Source organism: Schistocerca piceifrons, chromosome 3, assembly GCF_021461385.2.
Source record: "Schistocerca piceifrons isolate TAMUIC-IGC-003096 chromosome 3, iqSchPice1.1, whole genome shotgun sequence".
Classification (NCBI taxonomy): Eukaryota; Metazoa; Arthropoda; class Insecta; order Orthoptera; family Acrididae; genus Schistocerca; species Schistocerca piceifrons.
Window position 1 is genome coordinate 362,696,010 of NC_060140.1, and position 18,730 is coordinate 362,714,739.

The 18,730-nt window shown below is 40.0% G+C and overlaps 1 protein-coding gene across 1 annotated transcript in view; it reads left to right on the top strand.

Moving 5' to 3' along the window:
- The window catches only part of LOC124788661 (carbonic anhydrase-related protein 10-like), a 684,001-nt gene that overhangs the window by 274,457 nt on the left and 390,814 nt on the right, over window positions 1-18,730 (top strand). The gene's annotated exons all lie outside the window — the stretch shown is intronic.

The window sequence follows — 18,730 nt, forward strand, 5'->3', positions numbered from 1 at the left end:
ATTACACGATTCGACTAGTCGTACTAAATTAGACGCACAATGAGGCCATTTTCGGACTCTATCCTTCCCATCTCACATTTATCGAGAATTCCTAGTACAGTGAATGGGCTTACGTGACTTGAATAAAGTGCCGATTGCTCCTGTATACAAAAAGTTTTAAAGATCAGATGTACAGAATTAATGACCAATATTGCCCATATCCCTCTATTGTTGGATCTTAGAGCGTATTCCAAGTCCGACATTATGGCATTGCTGGAGGGTAACAAGCTTATTTGAAAGACTCAGGTCGGACTAAGGAAAAACCGCTGGTGTAAAACAAAATTTGATCCATTCACACACTACACAGTGCCAAATGATAAATGCAGGTGAAAATGTATATGCCGTCTTTCTATATTTCCGAAACGTGACCTAAGTAAATTCAAATAACAAATGGTGTGCTACAAGGAAGTGCAACAGAACTGTCATGTTCTCAATATACATATTGTAAAGATTAATGATACCGGATTAGCAAAAGTATAAGATTGTTCATTGGCGATGACGGTGCTTACATGACATTGTTGTTGGAAATTGCAAAACGACAATGAAAGACGTTGGTGTTTATAGATCAAGGACTATTCCTATAGGTAGCGATAATATCAAACACAGATACTTTCAAAATATGTAAAATGTATAACCCTGATGCCCCATAAAAGCTATTTTGAAACACTGACTAATGAAGTTGAATAGAATTAATCACTCACTCACTCATTCACAAACACACAAACTCATACACTTCTACATACTCAGCGCAACAGAAATAAATAGTATCTGCATTTGTAACACTTTTCTGTTGCACAGATTGTAATGGATCGTAATGTAAGGATATAGTGTGTTCAGCTTTGTAATCACTAATTGTTATGCAAAATAATTGAATCATCCGAGTGAGCATCTAAACCTTGACTGTCACTCCTAAGTAATTTCGTAAAAGTTAGCGCTTTAGTGGTTGTACATGTTAAGGCGATGTCACATGTTTCCACAAGGTGGTGCCCAAACGAAGTGGCACGCTCTAGTAAATTAATACACACAATGATAGCTTATATTTCGAAGGAAATCTGAAATAAATAGGTTGATAAGCAATTGTATTTTCAATCAGTGTAAGAAAATATTTTCACAGTGTCACCGAGATACTCAAATGGCTCAAATGGCTCTGAGCACTATGGGACTTCACTGCTGTGGTCATCAGTCCCCTAGAACTTAGAACTACTTAAACCTAACTAACCTAAGGACACCACAAACACCCATGCCTGAGACAGGATTCGAACCTGCGACCGCAGCGGTCGCGCAGTTCCAGACTGTAGCGCCTAGAACCGCTCGGCCGCTCTGGCCGGCCGAGATATTCAAACAATCAAATAGTAGATTTAGATTGACAATAAGCAATAGTAACATCTTTATCTCAAATTAAAGTTCTTTAATAAGTGAAAACTACTATACACCTTAGAAGACGGTAACACCTCCGAATTTATAGTATTATGAAGTGAAAAAATAATTACGGCACTACAATCAGCGTCAATTCAATTAACTGTTAGCAAGATTTGAGTTCTAATTTCACTATGCCTCAGCGCACAGCCCAATTCCCACGCACTAAGTGATGGTGACACAGCAATGCCAACATAATCTTCGCAGAATTACTAGACTTCACCATGGTAAATAAAGTGTAACAGTCTCACCCGATTCATAATTCATTGTTGAATATGAGCAGCACTATGGACCTCGAAAACATGAAAGTAGTTTTCTCTCCCAACCGAGTTCCACCAACAAACACACAGACTCGAATGTGAACAGCACCAGAACTTGCATTAGAACAGAATGGAATGGAATGCCGGATTCGCTTTCAAACGAACAGAGCAGCATGAGCAACCCTCGAATCATTCCCAGTGGTCGAAAGCAAACTGACTCGTCAAAGATGAAAACTACGTCAGTAACTAGGCAAAAATTGTATCAGTTTATCAAAACGGATTGTAACATACCTGCGTAAAACAGCCAATGTTAAATATCACTATCTACTACAAATATAAAAACTGTGGAGAGATGAAAGTGCCAGATAACCACTCGCCTTCCATCGCTCCTTCATGAGTAAACTGAACAGATCTGACAGCTAAAAATTATTCAGTCACCAGATTAACAGTAGGATTGATTATCACGTGATAAACAGGTAATTTCATGGCAATGATCTTGGCTTACTTTATACCTTCCCGAATGAAAATTTTCACTCTGCAGCGAAGTGTGCGCTAATAAGAAACTTCATGGCAGATTAAAACTGCGTGCCGGACCGAGACTCGAACTCGGGAACTTTGCCTTTTGCGGGCAAGTGCTCTGCAGGGTATGCAGGAGAGCTTCTGTGAAGTTTAGAAGGTAGAGGTCGAGGTACCGCCAGAATTGAAGATGTGAGGACGGCTCGTGAGTCGTGCTTGGGTAGCTCAGGTGGTAGAGCACTTGCCAGCGAAAGGCAAAGGTCCCGAGTTCGAGTCTCGGTCCGGCACACAGTTTTAATCTTCCAGGAAGTTTCTTACTTTATACCTTGTTAGGGCACAGTTTCTCGAATTACAGTTTGGTGATCCCTATTTACATCGTAATACACAATACGTGTAATTTTTTTATATTACGCTGAAGTCAGTTCTAGCAGAATACAATGACATAACACATGTTCCAATAAGTAAGGCAAAAAGGAAATGTTGAAGTTTCAGTGATTTGATATTTTATTCAGCAGTTATTGTTAAAATGTGTTAAACACTAGACACTGAAAACAACAAGATTCTTAAATAATTTCGAAGAGAGAGCAAGTGGATTATTTCATCTGCATTATTTAAATTAATTAGTACAGAAGATGGTGTGGGCAGAATTTGTCTAGGTACCCTGACACTGGCACTCACAATATCATGTCTGCAAGAAATGAAGACTTGACTGCTTTAGGTACGGCTTCATTTTCTAGTGGTAGTAGCGATAAATAGAGGGAAGAGAGTAAAGAAGATCACTGAAGCTTCCCCATAGAAGTACAAATGTAGTTAGACAATTGGAAATAGTGAAGTCTCACTGCCCATGTTTAAATCATGTGGACATCCACATACCAGCATGTGAAATCACTTGGCATAAATAATGTCCACGCTACAGTTAGTCTCTTGTGGTCTGGCTTCACTGCACTCTTCTGAGTCGGGTACGCTTTCTTGTTGACCAGTAAGACGAGCCTTCGCATGCATACATTTATACGTCGATCCATAGGGTGGGATGTTCCTGTTGCAACCACTGACATGTCGTTTATGGTACTGTCAGATCTCTCCGTCTGTTCTAGCTGTGGTGTTTGGTCTTTGTCAGTGTGGCTATAACAGAACCTCCATGAGCCCTATTCCCTCTAAGTCTACGACTCCAGTGGTCAGTCAGTTTTTCTCTCTCTTCTCCAAAAAATCGTATCTCAATAGTACAAAGACCCCAAGATAGCTGTTTCACTTAATTACTGCATTTGCAAAAATTAGTTTGCATATGGACATTGTTATTAGTTGTGCAACATAAATAGCTGATACACATGTTACAGACTCATTCATCTAAACGGTTTGCAGTACTTATAAAACAAACCCCCCCCCCCCCCCCCATGAACCATGGACCTTGCCGTTGGTGGGGAGGCTTGCATGCCTCAGCGATACAGATAGCCGTACCGTAGGTGCAACCACAACGGAGGGGTATCTGTTGAGAGGCCAGACAAACGTGTGGTTCCTGAAGAGGGGCATCAGCCTTTTCAGTAGTTGCAAGGGCAACAGTCTGGATGATTGACTGATCTGGCCTTGTAACAATAACCAAAACGGCCTTGCTGTGCTGGTACTGCGAACGGCTGAAAGCAAGGGGAAACTACAGCCGTAATTTTTCCCGAGGGCATGCAGCTTTACTGTATGATTACGTGATGATGGCGTCCTCTTGGGTAAAATATTCCGGAGGTAAAATTGTCCCCCATTCGGATCTCCGGGCGGGGACTACTCAAGAGGATGTCGTTATCAGGAGAAAGAAAACTGGCGTTCCACGGATCGGAGCGTGGAATGTCAGATCCCTTAATCGGGCAGGTAGGTTAGAAAATTTAAAAAGGGAAATGGATAGGTTGAAGTTAGATATAGTGGGAATTAGTGAAGTTCGGTGGCAGGAGGAACAAGACTTCTGGTCAGGTGACTACAGGGTTATAAACACAAAATCAAATAGGGGTAATGCAGGAGTAGGTTTAATAATGAATAGGAAAATAGGAATGCGGGTAAGCTACTACAAACAGCATAGTGAACGCATTATTGTGGCCAAGATAGATACGAAGCCCACACCTACTACAGTAGTACAAGTTTATATGCCAACTAGCTCTGCAGATGACGAAGAAATTGAAGAAATGTATGATGAAATAAAAGAAATTATTCAGATTGTGAAGGGAGACGAAAATTTAATAGTCATGGGTGACTGGAATTCGAGTGTAGGAAAAGGAAGAGAAGGAAACATAGTAGGTGAATATGGATTGGGGGACAGAAATGAAAGAGGAAGCTGGCTGGTGGAATTTTGCACAGAGCACAACATAATCATAACTAACACTTGGTTTAAGAATCATGAAACAAGGTTGTATACATGGAAGAACCCTGGAGATACTAAAAGGTATCAGATAGATTATATAATGGTAAGACAGAGATTTAGGAACCAGGTTTTAAATTGTAAGACATTTCCAGGGGCAGATGTGGACTCTGACCACAATCTATTGGTTATGACCTGTAGATTAAAACTGAAGAAACTGCAAAAACGTGGGAATTTAAGGAGATGGGACCTGGATAAACTAAAAGAACCAGAGGTTGTACACAGATTCAGGGGGAGCATAAGGGAGCAATTGACTGGAATGGGGGAAATAAATACAGTAGGAGAAGAATGGGTAGCTTTGAGGGATGAAGTAGTGAAGGCAGCAGAGGATCAAGTAGGTAAAAAGACGAGGGCTAGTAGAAATCCTTGGGTAACAGAAGAAATATTGAATTTAATTGATGAAAGGAGAAAATATAAAAATGCAGTAAGTGAAGCAGGCAAAAAGGAATACAAACGTCTCAAAAATGAGATCGACAGGAAGTGCAAAATGGCTAAGCAGCGATGGCTAGGGGACAAATGTAAGGATGTTGAGGCCTATCTCACTAGGGGTAAGATAGATACCGCCTACAGGAAAATTAAAGAGACCTTTGGAGATAAGAGAACGACTTGTATGAATATCAAGAGCTCAGATGGCAACCCAGTTCTAAGCAAAGAAAGGAAAGCAGAAAGGTGGAAGGAGTATATAGAGGGTCTATACAAGGGCGATGTACTTGAGGACAATATTATGGAAATGGAAGAGGATGTAGATGAAGATGAAATGGGAGATACGATACTGCGTGAAGAGTTTGACAGAGCACTGAAAGACCTGAGTCGAAACAAGGCCCCCGGAGTAGACAATATTCCATTGGAACTACTGACGGCCGTGGGAGAGCCAGTCCTGACAAAACTCTACCATCTGGTGAGCAAGATGTATGAAACAGGCGAAATACCCTCAGACTTCAAGAAGAATATAATAATTCCAATCCCAAAGAAAGCAGATGTTAACAGATGTGAAAATTATCGAACTATCAGCTTAATAAGTCACAGCTGCAAAATACTAACACGAATTCTTTACAGACGAATGGAAAAACTAGTAGAAGCCAACCTCGGGGAAGATCAGTTTGGATTCCGTAGAAACACTGGAACACGTGAGGCTATACTGACCTTACGACTTATCTTAGAAGAAAGATTAAGAAAAGGCAAACCTACGTTTCTAGCATTTGTAGACTTAGAGAAAGCTTTTGACAATGTTGACTGGAATACTCTCTTTCAAATTCTAAAGGTGGCAGGGGTAAAATACAGGGAGCGAAAGGCTATTTACAATTTGTACAGAAACCAGACAGCAGTTATAAGAGTCAAGGGACATGAAAGGGAAGCAGTGGTTGGGAAGGGAGTAAGACAGGGTTGTAGCCTCTCCCCGATGTTGTTCAATCTGTATATTGAGCAAGCAGTAAAGGAAACAAAAGGAAAATTCGGAGTAGGTATTAAAATTCATGGAGAAGAAATAAAAACTTTGAGGTTCGCCGATGACATTGTAATTCTGTCAGAGACAGCAAAGGACTTGGAAGAGCAGTTGAATGGAATGGACAGTGTCTTGAAAGGAGGATATAAGATGAACATCAACAAAAGCAAAACATGGATAATGGAATGTAGTCTAATTAAGTCGGGTGATGCTGAGAGAATTAGATTAGGAAATGAGGCACTTAAAGTAGTAAAGGAGTTTTGCTATTTGGGGAGCAAATAACTGATGATGGTCGAAGTAGAGAGGATATAAAATGTAGGCTGGCAATGGCAAGGAAAGCGTTTCTGAAGAAGAGAAATTTGTTAACATCCAGTATTGATTTAAGTGTCAGGAAGTCATTTCTGAAAGTATTCGTATGGAGTGTAGCCATGTATAGAAGTGAAACATGGACGATAAATAGTTTGGACAAGAAGAGAATAGAAGCTTTCGAAATGTGGTGCTACAGAAGAATGCAGAAGATTAGATGGGTAGATCACATAACTAATGAGGAACTATTGAATAGGATTGGGGAGAAGAGAAGTTTGTGGCACAACTTGACCAGAAGAAGGGGTCGGTTGGTAGGACATGTTCTGAGGCATCAAGGGATCACCAATTTAGTATTGGAGGGCAGCGTTGAGGGTAAAAATCGTAGAGGGAGACCAAGAGATGAATACAGTAAGCAGATTCAGAAGGATGTAGGTTGCAGTAGGTACTGGGAGACGAAAAAGCTTGCACAGGATAGAGTAGCATGGAGAGCTGCATCAAACCAGTCTCAGGACTGAAGACCACAACAACAACAACATAAAACAAAAGTGTCTGTTCTGAAGTTAAAAAAAAACATTGACTAGTTCAATAATTAACAGGATTTTTTTAAAGAAAAATCAGCTTGTACCGCCTCTTTATAAGCGTGGCCCTATCCTGTACTGCTACGGCGAAGCCGGTTGGTGAACTCAAGGTAACAAACGATAACCGTGAAAAATTTTTCCGCCACGTATTTCTACTTTCTCTGTATTATTCTCGCTGTTTGCCCCCTTTCATTAAATCCACTTCATGGTTTCGATGCTTCATGTCGGATGGATTATGTTTTACATTATATGAGGTTTTACAAGTGATGGGTCACTTATCCACCTACTTTTACGAGTTCACATTCATATGGTTTTATGATTGATGGGTCCGGTATCCAGCTACTTCTACGTAAGTTTTTATTACTTTTGGTTCACGCTGTCTCCGTAGCCTCGCAAGATAGGACCATGCCCTATTCCTCCCTTGTAATTGTTTGGTTTCTTGTTTTTTTTTTTTTAGACAATCTGATGATGCCCCAAAAGGGCGAAAAGCGTTGTTGACATTAAATAATTTGGCAACTGAAACTGTTCTTGTTCAGAAATCATAGATGACATTAAAGTAGTACCATATTCGAATGAAAAGGCCAAGTGGCTCACAACATCCACAACTGGTTTTCCCAGCAACACGTAATTTGAAATGTAATATAATAAGATACTATAAGAGTAAACAATTGACCCATTGTCCTAAGAGTAGTGTCAGGAAACTACCATTTTATTTTATTACAGCAAGAATTACTCATATACTACACACCACTCCAATATACATACAGCTTTTGCACTGAATTCACCACTACAGGACCCAACTCTAATGCACTAACTCCTGGTGACCATGCTCAGAACTAGTCATTATCCTGATGTGCCATTTCTTCTGTTCTCGCTGAAACAGACAGCTGATGCACCTCACGCCAGGGTAATAACATATTCAAAGAATACTTCTAAAAATTACACAATATTAACCCGCTGGACCGACCTATTCCTGTTGAGAGAGAGACTGTTATAAAATTTACATTTTATTTGTACCATGAACAAGTCGGACTCCTCCAGTAAGCAAAAACAAAATAACTGAGGTACACCCTTGTGTTTTCGCTGGCTGAAATCCTAAGGAGTAGATTGATAAAGAGTGATTAATAAACGAATACGTCGCATACAATCATGGGAAAACTTATCCTCTTATCTTCTGACATGCTTCATTCCCAACAGTACTCATATCACCAAAAGTGATAGAACTCATCCAAAGAATATTACCCAAAGAGTTGCTAGTTATAGACACCAATACACAACCGCGAGAAAAGGACACAAATAAACATAACAGCTTTAACGGTCACAGCATATCTAACTCTTCGTTTATGGTAGTAGCAAAGAAAAAGGAAAACGTTAAGTGATAATGATACGTGGAACACTTACTGCTGATACAATAACTTGCAAGCATAAAGTCCGACATTTTGTGACTCATTAATCACGATATTGATATCTGCTACAGATTTTCATCCACCCTCCACATCTTTTCCATAATAAACGTCTTTTCGTGGTTTTAATGGTTTCAAAAGTTCCAAATGAGATGTAACATCTCTGTTGTACATTCAACGTAGCTATTCATGCAGCACGTTTAGATATGGAATATTAAGTAACCCTTTCGATTTATTGGTTCGTAGAAATTCTGCTTCTGTGTGGTTCGAGCGTCACACCCTAAATGGACCAACGCACGAGGGAACAAATTTATCTATCAGTGCTTAAAGCTTGCAGGACAGCTGGTTCATCTTCAGCAGTAATTTCTGCATGATAATAAAAGATATTACAGACATCTTATGCTTATCATCTCTTACTTTGGTATAACATTGATTAGCTCGTGGAAAAAGACCAAACAAATAAACTGCAGCAACGTTTCTTAATCGCAACAGAATGATTGGAAATAAAGGTACCTGATGAAACACGATCACCAGTTTCACATTCTGACAAAGATTTCACATAACCAAGACCTTATGAATGCATTTTTACACATTGCACTAAAGCGGGTACATTTCAAATTAGAGTTCCAAATCAATTTGTTGATTTATTGGTCAAGCATACGAGAAACACATTCCAAACTATCTCCATTTAGTTTCTTGAAAGAAGTATAATCAGGCTAAACTGCCTAATTCCAACGTTTCTTGATGTCGCCACTTCGCCTTCATCTGCTTCCGTGAACTATTTTGAACTCGCTCCTTAGCAATATTCTCAGGTTAAGTCGCAATGGAATGATCACATGCTACACTCTGCACCAAAATGACATTCGATTCGTTTTCTTTACTATCAGCCTTGGTCTCATGACTCTCCCCAAGAAGACATCAGACAGAGCATTATCCTTTTTTAGGAATATACACATTGGTGAAGTAAAACTCTTCTGGATACAATCTCCGCTTGGCTAAATAACATTAGTCAACTTTCTTCTCATTAGAAGTTCTAAAGCTCAGTGATATGAGTAGACCTTGGTCCACTCACTGAATAAATAACACATGAACTTCATAAAACCTTGCATAATAGCTAGAGCCTTAAGCTCGCTGAATGAATGGTTGTTAGACACTTGAACACCTGGCTTTTAGATGCAACAGTACGATGCCTTATCATTCCATCTACCGCAGATTCTTTGTAAAGTTCATCACCAAGATCCATCTTAGAACTATCTGAGCTTAAACTAAAACATTTACTTAAATTAGCATGTAAGATGAGAGGAGTCTCCAAAAGAGTCTCTTACACACCCTTAAATTCTTCGTGCACTGGGGCATCCCAATCCCAAGCAGTTTTCTTACTTGTAAACAAAATATTTAATCACTTTAAGTCACTCATAAACGATAATGAATTCCATTAATACACAAATAAGTTTCCTTACCTTAGGAACATGAACGTCTCTAATCACCTTGATTGTCTTTGGGTCAGTAACATCCTTGATACAGTCATATGCGTCCAACAACTTTTACTTCAATTCCTCATATAATTGTTGACATATTTCCCTTGTTTTATTAATCTCCATCGGTATGTCCTTAAACCTTAACAATGATCCCATTCCCTCATATTCACCAAAACCATTATAAGTATATCATAGTACCATTAAACTGTGTTCAGCAAACAGCCATTTGCACAGACAGCATAACCATAATTATCAACTTTTGAAACTGTTTGTTTAATCTCATTCTCAACTTATATCTCCTGTTGTGAACTAATCTTCCATTCATCAAAATTCTTCGATGAGATATCAGTTCCTTTCATATTCCTCCATCTTGTTTAATTTGTTCATCAATAGCGTCCTGAAATTCATTCTGTCCTTCACCAACAGTCCTAAGTTTGTTTTAAACAGTACTAATTCTCTCATCGAGATCTGAATGTAACTCTTCCTTTAATTGTGTGCTAAGTACATTAGATCTTTCTGTAAATTATTCGCTAGTAGAATCGCGTCTGTGCACCAAAATGCGTACCTGTCCCAGTAAAATAATAATTTCTTATTTAACCTCCTTAAGCTGGGTTCCACTGTTTCAGCTAAATTCTCATCAAGTCCTTCATAACAGAATCTGTCGTCTCTGAAAAGCCCTTGCTCAGCTCTTTATTACTGTCATTGCTTTCTTTTTCAGTATTCTCCACCTTTTCACAAAGTTCTGGTAAATCATCTCGTAACTCCTTTACATTAGCCTCATGTTCCTTAAATTCTCTCAATAATTCCAGCAATAAATTATTCATATTATCATCGCAGACAGTTAGTGAAGGGGAAGGAATATCCAGCGATTCAGTTTCAATTTGACAAGCAATAGAAGTTGCAGAACCACCAACTGAATTACCATAACTACCAGCAGACTCAAGAGGCTGAGACACATGAGACACAACTGATCTCTCATTCATGACTTCATTGATCTCTTGATTGACGGCAGTAATATCACTGGTTCCAACCCGCTTAAATTGACTGACAGACATATTGAGTGAATCGCTATTAGCCACATTAACTCTTTCCTGATTAACAGCACTGCACAGAATACCAGAATCACAATGTTCCAGTAGTTTGTCGCTTTTTTCCTGACTTTCTTTATCCAAAACGTGCCATTCTCATTTCTCTCTGACTAACTGTAATCTTCTTCATCGTATATTGAACGATGTAATCACCAATAGTCACATAACAACCTCCACGGGTAGCCTCAGTATCCTAATCCTACAAAAAAATTCGCAAGTTCCACTGCAATTCTGAAACTAAAAAAATCATCCATTAAACCTTCACCAACTCCTTACAAAGCCCTTAATTATCAAAAAAAGAGGTTGACGGTTCAAACTTGTTCTCAGTAATAAAGGCTAGCATCAAAATCAGAAAGTCTACGCTAAAATGTCTTATCAGAATACAGACATAAGTTGATAAATGCCATTGTAGAACTCAGATATTTAAAAAGTACTACTTTCATCAAAAGCATAATCTGAATTTCCAAAAAAGTGGAAATAGTATTAATAATCTTTGTATCTATCGAACACTACCTCAGATTATGTTCCTCTCACTTTTTCCCAAAAGCAAAAATAAGTAAATGAAGTAAATAACATTATACTGTACCTTTGTGGCACATTTTTATCACGCAGCTGTCAGCTCTAAGGTCTTCACATGATTTCACGAAAGGAGAAGTTGGGGAATTTTCTCAAAACTACGCTTCAGGTCACAAAAATTGACTCTGCAAGAAAGATACCAAACTGACTCACAACAATTTTAATTTCTACGAAAGCCCATTGACATGCACATAAGCTTCTCGTTGCTAATATTTCATTCAGGAAGCCTTATATTAATTAGTGGCGTTTCGAGACAGTGCAGTGGATGTGTAAAGAACATGGCATCATGCCGTACAAGAACGATTCTAGAACGGTTTTCAATGTTAAATGCCCTTATTAAGTAATTATTACAGTAGACATCGAGACACGCTCGAATGTCCTTAAGAGATCAGTATAGCCCATAAAACAAAGTATGAGGAATGTAGAGGAAACTTAATGGGAATCCTTGGAGGAAACACGACATAGTTCTAGCTAAAAAGATTTAGTATAGGGTCAGATCCTGTAATCGAAGAAAACTGTGCAATTCTTATGCTGCCGCCATTGTTCATCTCACGTAGGCGTGATAAGAATATGATAAGAGAGTTTAGGAAGCGTACAGAAGCACTGAGACACTCATTTTTCCCCCACTGCACGGACATAATAGAACAAAAAGTCGATTATAATGGTGCATAACACACTGCGCCACACACTGTTACTTGAGTTGCGGAGTATTTATGTAGAGGTTATGTGAATACAAGGAATAATCATTTGGTCTTGTATTCATCATAATGTCGGCGTGAAGTACCATTGTTGTAAGTATCATTAACTCTTCCCGTATCTGGGGGCGATATGAGCAACACTGTGTCATCCAAACTGTGTTATCTATTTCAATTCAGGCGGTGTACTTGAGTTATAACAATAATCAGATACTTTGTGACGATTGTATGTTTACTGATGTGTGGCAGATATGTGAAATTACACTGGCACCATGTAACACGCACTGCACGCACGCGTCCGTGGCAACTGCACTTTATTTACATACCATCCCACCACAGAGGCCTCGTGCCACGTTCACCGCACTGCGAAACAACACGGGATGCTTTATTGCCGGGTTAAACCGACGTTCCATTAAAACGCCCACATTTAAAACAACATTACTCAAAACGCGGTGGACCGCCAGCTGGCGGTGTTGGATGCAATGCTATTGGACTGGTAGCAGTAACTGCTGTTCGCCAAGGTGCGTCTGCGGCTGTACACGTGTCTGAATGGTCCATCTGTCGTCAGGCGTGTGAACATAAAAAATACCAGGAATGTATGAATAGCTTTTCCAATGTTACTGTTATTATTATTAATATTGTTTTGTTATAATTATTATAAGATCACTCACACTGGACTCACATTCGGCGGGACGACGGTTCTAACCCGCGTATGGAAAAACTGATTTAGGTTTTCTGTGATTTCCCTAAGTCGCTTCAGGCAAATGCCGGCACGTTTCCTTTAAAATGGCGCCACTGATTTCCTTCTCCATCCTTGCCTACTCCGTGCTTATGCTCCGTCTCTAATGGCCTCGTTATCGACAGGATGCTCAACACTAATCTCCTCCTCCTCCTCCTCCTCCTCCTCCTATAAGATAACTATCCTTTTTTTTCATACCCTAAGATTTGACAGAGGTGTCTACCGACGACATACACTGCTTCTAACGGTTGAGAGTGATGGGGTCGTATCACAGTTAAAGAAGGCCAAGCTATTTAAAAGACCTTTTGAAAACTTACTGAATCATGGCATTCCAACAGCGACAATACATATGCGGACCCAGTCTGACAGAGTGGAAGTCCCTGATCCATCAGAGGAAGAGATCAGTATTGCGATAAACGCCCTCAGAAATAGCAAGGCTCCAGGTGGTACTGATATCACAGCTCGGATGCTCCGTTTGGGAGGTGAGATATTGATGAACCCTACAATGCTGTTAATATTTAAGATCTGGACAGCAGAAGTAATTCGTCAAGAATGGAAGGGAGCAACTGTATGTCCCATTTTCTGGCAGGGTGATGATACACAAATGTTCAAATGCCGAGGGATTTCATTACTTGAAACTGGTTGCAAAGTCTCTACAAGCCTACTGCTAAACCGTATGAAACCACTGGCGGAAGGAATTTTAGGCCTCTATCAATGAGGCGTCGACCCTGGATGATTTACTCTTAAGCGCTAATTTGCAGTGAGGCAGGTGATAGAACAATTTTACGAGCTCGATCGACGATTTGTGTTATGGAAAATGTTAGAGGAAATTGACATCGTATCGAAATACATCAGACTAATTACATCTTGCTGCTCTCAATCTATATATCAGGTACGGTTCGACAAAACCAGTTATCGCCACCATTCAGTATTCAAATTGAATTGAGACAAGGAGATCTATGGGAGCCAATGCTATTCAACTTAGACTTGGAAAAAGTAAGCCATGACACCGGTCGAATCAGAGAAAAGGAGAGGTCAGTAGCAGACACAATCCTGGCAACTGCTGAAGATGTAGTGATTATTGGTGACACCCTAGAGCTATTATGATACGGTTTTTCACGATTTCTCCACAATGCGAAGAAAACTGGGCTGGTGATGGATAATCATGAAACAAAATATCTTGTTGTATCAAGCTGTCAAGCTCTTCTTCCTACCTTTGTTGGTGGACGGCATAGCTTTGAACGAGTTCAAGAATTCAAGTACCTGGGATTCACACTGATTAAAAAAAGGGATGTGATGAGAGGACTGAAGCAGTGAATAATAAAAGCTAGTCGCATGTTCTCTGGTCCGAACAATTCATTCAAGTCACTACTAATATCACAGAAGAATAAGATCCGGCTGTACATTACACTGGTATTGCCGGTATTCTTATATGATTGTAAAACCTGGGCGTCATCAGCAACAACTCAAGATATAATCTGTGCCTTTAAGAGGAAGATGCTTCGACCATACACGGTAAAGGATATCGAAGAACGAAAAACGATTGATGCCAGCAGTTTGGAAAGTCACACATTGGGCAAATATTAGGGTTCAAGAGACTACAGTCGTTCGGCCACCAACTTCAAGCTAATGGATCCCTCCCGCATCGGTTCTACCCATCTCAGCTTGCTGGAAAACGCCCAAAAGTAGTCCGAGGGCGCCATGGAAGGATCAGTTATTAACAGTCTTCAAAGAAGTTGAGACTACAGCTATGGAAGATCAAACTAGAGACCAGCAGAGAAGTACTACCATCTACAGAACATATTTGCTCTTCTGTAACTGTCTGCCTTTCTTTTTATTGTGGTTTTGTAATGTGTTCTTTTATAATTTTTTATGGTATGACGATTTTTTGTTGTCTCTGTATTGTGGTTATTTCTTTTGTTTTATCTGTTGTAGACCTTAATGGACATTTAATGGTTCAAATGACTCTAAGCACTATGAGGCTTAACATCTGAGGTCATCAGTCCCCTAGAACTTAGAACTACTTAAACCTAACTAACCTAAGGACATCACACACATCCATGCCCGAGGCCGAATTCGAGCCTGCGACCGTACCGGCCGCGTGGTTGCGGACTGAAACGCCTAGAACCGCTCTATCACAGCGGCCGGCGGCTGTTTAATGGAGTAGATGATAAATGAAGATATGACAGCATTAAATCTTCCTCCAAGGTCCTACTGCTTTCTGGACATATTCACCGCTTTGTGTGCATAGAATGCCCCGTTACACTGAGGTTACAAAAGTCATGGGATATTTTCTAAAATCCTGTCGAGCCTCCTTTTTCTCTATGTAGCACAGCAACTCGACGTGCATGCGCTCAACAAGTAGCTGAAAGTCCCCCTCAGAGAAGTTGAGCCATGCTGCCTCTGTAGTTGTCCATAATTGCGTATGTGTTCTCGGTGCAGGATTTTGTGCAAGAACTGATCTCTCGATTTGTTCAATAAATGTTCGATGGGACTCACATTGGGCGATCTGTATGGGCAAACCATTCGCTCGAATTATCCAGAACGTTCCTTAAACCAATCGCGAACATCGGTGGCTCGGTGACATGGCGCATGGTCATCCATAAAAATACCATCGTTGTTTGGAAACATGAAGCCCACGAATTGCTGCAAATGGTCTCCAAGTAGCCGAACATCCAAGGAATCCAGTCCATTACCTGCACTGACCTGTCTCCAACCTGCACAGTGCCTTTTGATAGCTTGGGTCCAAGGCTTCGTGGGGTTTGCATAGGCTCGAACCCTACCATCAGCTCTTACCAACTGAAATCGGGACCTATCTGACCAGGCCAGGGTTTTCCACTGGTCTAGGATCCAATCGATATGGCCACGCCCATGAGAGGCTGTTAGCAAAGGCACTCGTTTTGGTCGTCTGTTGCCACAGCCCATTAACGCCATATTTCGCCGCACTGTCGTAGTATCGTCGCACGTCCAGTACTGATTTCTGTGGTTAATTCACGCAATGTTGCTTGTCTGTTAGCACTGACAACTCTTCTCAAACGCTGCAGCTGTCGGTTGTTAAGCAAAGGCCGTCGGCAACTGCGTTGTCTGTGGTGAGTCGTACTGCCTGAAACGTGGCTTAGTCGGTGCACTCTTTATGCTGTGAATCGCCAAATACTGAATTACCTAATGATTTCTGATATGGAATGCCCCATGTATCTAGTTCCAACTCGATCAAAGTCTGTTCATTCCCGTCGTACTGCTATAATCACGTTGTAAATCCTTTCATAAGTATCGCCTGAGTAAAAATGTCAGCTCCGCCAATACAATGGTCTTTGATATCTTATGCATGCGACACTACTGCCGTCTGCGTGTGTACTCATCGCCAACCCATGACTTTTGCCATCTCGTGTATGCAGGAATAAAGCTTGGTGACAGACCAATAATCTAGCGTAAATTTATCTCACAGCAGTGATACGTTCCATCAAAGAACACATTAGAACATGTTTTGTCCGTGTGAAAGTATTCCAAGTTTCCCGCTACCTAAACCTCTTTATTTCTGTACTGATGATGTACAGAAAGCCAAACCTGAATTCATGTCGAACACCCTTTTCTTTTCCTTGTGTATCATTTACTTGATTTACTCGCATCGTAAGTTGACTATTAGATGTCACAACGATACGCGTTGTTTTTTTTTTCTTTTTTTTGTATGGGACACTTAATGATGATGTAACAGAATATTCGCTTAGAATTAAAATGATGTTGCTGAATGGTAAAATGAGAAGATATTATGGTATCAGGCATTTGAAGAGGGTCTTGCTGGAGAATTACACTGTGACTTGTGACGTACGTGGGTTTCGCTATTGAGAGGTAAGTGATCGATTAAAGGAGTCTTGGTATATGAAGGACGAGGAAGTAAACACTCTTGCTGAAAAGGAAGGGTAGATTCGGCAGCACCTGTTCCGGAATCAAAAACTGGAAAGTCAAATAAGAAAATGTAAAACGATTGGGGCTCTATTTCCACTTGTTCTTCTGAGCCTCGTCTCCCTTCAAAAGTAGGTAAATGCGAAGTACTGATGTAACATAGACGAATAAATAGGTAGCACTTGTTTTCAGGAACAGTGGCAGACATCTTGAACCTCCTAAGTGTCTAGAAGCATAGGAAGGGACTAATGAGGGAGTTCAGGAATAAAGATTTGTTCTTTGAAAGTGCGTCGTAACTATAAAGAAGTGTAAGATATTAGTACTGTCAATTCTAGAGCACTACTTGTGAGTTTAAGGTCCTTATAAAGTAGGTTTGATGGTAAATGCAGAACTAATCAAGATACATGTTTCTAGGAATACAGCAGATCTGTGCAACGCACATGGAAATGTAACAGATTATTTTGAAGGAAATGAAACAGAGGCGTTCAGCAGAAATGGAACATTGCTATTACAGATCTCTGTTACTACGTTTACATGACTAATATTCGCAGCGGAGTTCTAATGCTTGTATGATACGTTTCTCGCAGGAACCTTATGAATAAGTTTGGAGTCATTAGGCTGGGTAGCGAGGGATGTAACAGTAATTTGGTTTTACCCATTTACAAGGGTGGAGTAGTGAAGTTTGTCGGGAAGATCTTCACACTGTCAATTTGTACCTGCCACCATGCTTTGTTCAGTGTAGATGTGGACCCACATTTCTTTGTGTTTACTTTGGAAGAAAGTTTCTCATAGGAATCGCAAACTTACAGGAAAAGAATGTTCTCGAAACCGCGCGTGTAAAACCAACATGTTGGCCTACAGAAGAATCGTCTGAAAAGCGACCATCTGATGTACGAGAAATATGTTTCTCCGATATTTCTAGAAATAGCGGAAGTTCCACCGCTTTTGTGATTATATCTCGGTTTCATGCCATATCACGTAATTCAATTAAAAAATCGCTACTCTCCAGAGAACCTAATTAACTGGAGACAAATTTGGGGCAGAGGGTGACGATACTGATAATATTAAACGATAGTAATTTGAGCAACAGCATAATACTAACTGCACAATTCAAAATTAAATTTTCGTTTCGAATAGAGATTGGTCCATTGTTTTCTAATATGCATTACTGTCATGGTTGTCAATTAACGTATACATTTAGTTTTACTAGGGAGTGATGGTTTCAAATTTGGATCTTTCAAACTTTAAAAGACCCGTTACAGTCTTGCCATATTGTCGCTGGTAATCTTAAAATCGATTTCAGTTGTTTCTTATCAGATTGCTTGAATTCGGAAGTGGCAATGCTGAAAAGTCTTTCATAAGATAGAACAGATATGGCATCAAACAAACACATTCAAGACACGCAAAAATACGGACGATGGTTGAAGTCACATGAACTACAGGATTTCCTTCGGATTAGCTTTGAGCCATCCTTCCCCTCTGAATTAGTTGCAAGCAAGCAGAAATATTCAGCGCTTCAAAACTAACGGCAAGACGTCGCAAAGTAAGAATCGAGAGAAATTAAGCAGGGCCTGTACTAACTTTCTTTTAATGAAGAACAACGACAGAGATCCATGCCAGATAGCGATTATAAAAGCCTAGAAAGCTACTGGAGGATCATCATAAAATTTCCCCGTATTAAATTTTGTTTGCCCCTCACGGTCTGATTACTGGTGGATCCAATTTTCAGGAAAATGATTGCATCCTACCAACTTGGTTACCGGGTGCATATGGGGAAAGCGTTCGTTTTAATATCGTTTGGTTTATTTCACCGATATTCAAACTCGATCTCATTAAATAACATTATAAATTCGATAACGACTGAGCATTAATTGCCTAATTCCAGTGCTGGTCTAAATTT